Source organism: Schistocerca piceifrons, chromosome 2 (genome assembly GCF_021461385.2).
Source record: "Schistocerca piceifrons isolate TAMUIC-IGC-003096 chromosome 2, iqSchPice1.1, whole genome shotgun sequence".
NCBI classification, from domain to species: Eukaryota; Metazoa; Arthropoda; class Insecta; order Orthoptera; family Acrididae; genus Schistocerca; species Schistocerca piceifrons.
This window is the reverse complement of record NC_060139.1, coordinates 312560413-312563856: the sequence shown is the minus strand read 5'-3', so window position 1 is coordinate 312563856 and position 3444 is coordinate 312560413.

The following is a 3444-nucleotide window of genomic DNA, read 5'->3' as shown; positions in this document are numbered from 1 at the left end:
CCTCCAGTAAACTGAGCAGCATGTACAATACCACCTCAAAAACTCTTCAACCAGTACACCTCATACTCCTGCCTTGGACATCCCTCTCCATCATCCTTAAAGTACCCTTCAGACCTCTCTCACATCACCTCATAGCTGACAAACTCAGCCTCAGAGATCTATTACATTTAACACACCCTCATAAACTCATTCCCACCACCATATAGAATCCATAACGTAAACACACCTAAAACACAGACTTGAACCTTTCCTGCAAAAGCCTTAGTCCCTCAGAAGTGCAAGTCATTTCTAAGGCTTGCACCTTTCACTCCACTCCCAAATTCAATCAAGTTGGAATGGTTAAAGACATTCTCTCACCATCTTAGTCATGTTGTTGTTGTTGTTGTGGTCTTCAGTCCTGAGACTGGTTTGATGCAGCTCTCCATGCTACTCTATCCTGTGCAAGCTTTTTCATCTCCCAGTACCTACTGCAACCTACATCCTTCTGAATCTGCTTAGTGTATTCATCTCTTGGTCTCCCTCTACGATTTTTACCCTCCACGCTGCCCTCCAATACTAAATTGGTGATCCCTTGATGCCTCAGAACATGTCCTACCAACCGATCCCTTCTTCTGGTCAAGTTTTGCCACAAACTTCTCTTCTCCCCAATCCTCTTCAATACTTCCTCATTAGTTATGTGATCTACCCATCTAATCTTCAGCATTCTTCTGTAGCACCACATTTCGATACCTTCTATTCTCTTCTTGTCCAAACTATTTATCGTCCATGTTTCACTTCCATACATGGCTACACTCCATACGAATACTTTCAGAAATGACTTCCCGACACCTAAATCAATACTGGATGTTAACAAATTTCTCTTCTTCAGAAACGCTTTCCTTGCCATTGCCAGCCTACATTTTATATCCTCTCTACTTCGACCATCATCAGTTATTTTGCTCCCCAAATAGCAAAACTCCTTTACTACTTTAAGTGCCTCATTTCCTAATCTAATTCCCTCAGCATCACCCGACTTAATTAGACTACATTCCATTATCCTTGTTTTGCTTTTGTTGATGTTCATCTTATATCCTCCTTTCAAGACACTGTCCATTCCATTCAACTGCTCTTCCAACTCCTTTGCTGTCTCTGACAGAATTACAATGTCATCGGCAAACCTCAAAGTTTTTATTTCTTCTCCATGGATTTTAATACCTACTCCGAATTTTTCTTTTGTTTCCTTTACTGCTTGCTCAATATACAGATTGAACAACATCGGGGAGAGGCTACAGCCCTGTCTTACTCCCTTCCCAACCACTGCTTCCCTTTCATGTCCCTCGACTCTTATAACTGCCATCTGGTTTCTGTACAAATTGTAAATAGCCTTTCGCTCTCTGTATTTTACCCCTGCCACCTTCAGAATTTCAAAGAGAGTATTCCAGTCAACATTGTCAAAAGCTTTCTCTAAGTCTACAAATGCTAGAAACGTAGGTTTGCCTTTCCTTAATCTTTCTTCTAAGATAAGTCGTAAGGTCAGTATTGCCACACGTGTTCCAGTGTTCCTACGGAATCCAAACTGATCTTCCCCGAGGTTGGCTTCTACTAGTTTTTCCATTCGTCTGTAAATAATTCGTGTTAGTATTTTGCAGCTGTGACTTATTAAACTGATAGTTCGGTAATTTTCACATTTGTCAACACCTGCTTTCTTTGGGATTGGAATTATTATGTTCTTCTTGAAGTCTGAGGGTATTTCGCCCGTTTCATACATCTTGCTCACCAGATGGTAGAGTTTTGTCAGGACTGGCTCTCCTGAGGCCGTCAGTAGTTCCAATGGAATGTTGTCTACTCCGGGGGCCTTGTTTCGACTCAGGTCTTTCAGTGCTCTGTCAAACTCTTCACGCAGTATCATATCTCCCATTTCATCTTCATCTACATCCTCTTCCATTTCCATAATATTGTCCTCAAGTACATCGCCCTTGTAGAGACCCTCTATATACTCCTTCCACCTTTCTGCTTTCCCTTCTTTGCTTAGAACTGGGTTTCCATCTGAGCTCTTGATATTCATACAAGTCGTTCTCTTATCTCCAAAGGTCTCTTTAATTTTCCTGTAGGCAGTATCTATCTTACCCCTAGTGAGACAGGCCTCTACATCCTTACATTTGTCCTCTAGCCATCCCTGCTTAGCCATTTTGCACTTCCTGTCGATCTCATTTTTGAGACGTTTGTATTCCTTTTTGCCCGCTTCATTTACTGCATTTTTATATTTTCTCCTTTCATCAATTAAATTCAATATTTCTTCTGTTACCCAAGGATTTCTACTAGCCCTCGTCTTTTTACCTACTTGATCCTCTGCTAGCTTCGCTACTTCGTCCCTCAAAGGTACCCATTCTTCTTCTACTGTATTTCTTTCCTCCATTCCTGTCAATTGTTCCCTTATGCTCTCCCTGAAACTCTGTACAGCCTCTAGTTCTTTCAGTTTATTCAGGTCCCATCTCCTTAAATTCCCACCTTTTTGCAGTTTCTTCAGTTTTAATCTACAGGTCATAACCAATAGATTGTGGTCAGAGTCCACATCTGCCCCTGGAAATGTCTTACAATTTAAAACCTGGTTCCTAAATCTCTGTCTTACCATTATATAATCTATCTGATACCTTTTAGTATCTCCAGGGTTCTTCCATGTATACAACCTTCTTTCATGATTCTTAAACCAAGTGTTAGTTATGATTATGTTGTGCTCTGTGCAAAATTCTACCAGGCGGCTTCCTCTTTCATTTCTTAGCCCCAATCCATATTCACCTACTATGTTTCCTTCTCTCCCTTTTCCTACACTCGAATTCCAGTCACCCATGACTATTAAATTTTCGTCGCCCTTCACAATCTGAATAATTTCTTTATAATGGAAACAATTTTCCAACATTAACCATATCCATCAGACTAAACCTCAAACCAATGATGAACCCTCAATGACTCAGTTCAATCCTCCATTCATCTGTGATCTGTCCCACTGCCTACAAATCAACCCCTTTTAACATGCCAGAATTTCTTAAGCTCAAACTTTGCTTTGCCACTATTCCACAAATCCTCAACATGCAAGATAACACAACAGAAAGAACTACAATCCACCACCTAAAAACGTATCCCAAACCTCCCACGATGATTACCTGACAGAAGGACTCCACCAGCAGCTAGATTCATCCACCTAAAAACCCTGCCACAGTGACCCCATTTCAGAAATCCAACAGGATCTACAGTCTCTCATCAAATCCTTAGGCCAAGCCCAGAACCTCTCCCTTTAGTCTCTCTCTCTCCTCACTCCTACCACTCCCTGCACTTTCTACATGCTTCCTGAAGTCCATAAACCCAACCACCTAGGATGCCTCATTGTGACCAGTTACTGTGGCCTCAGTCAGAGAATCTCTGCACAGGGGGACCAACACCTTCAGCCTATTACTTGCAACCTATCCT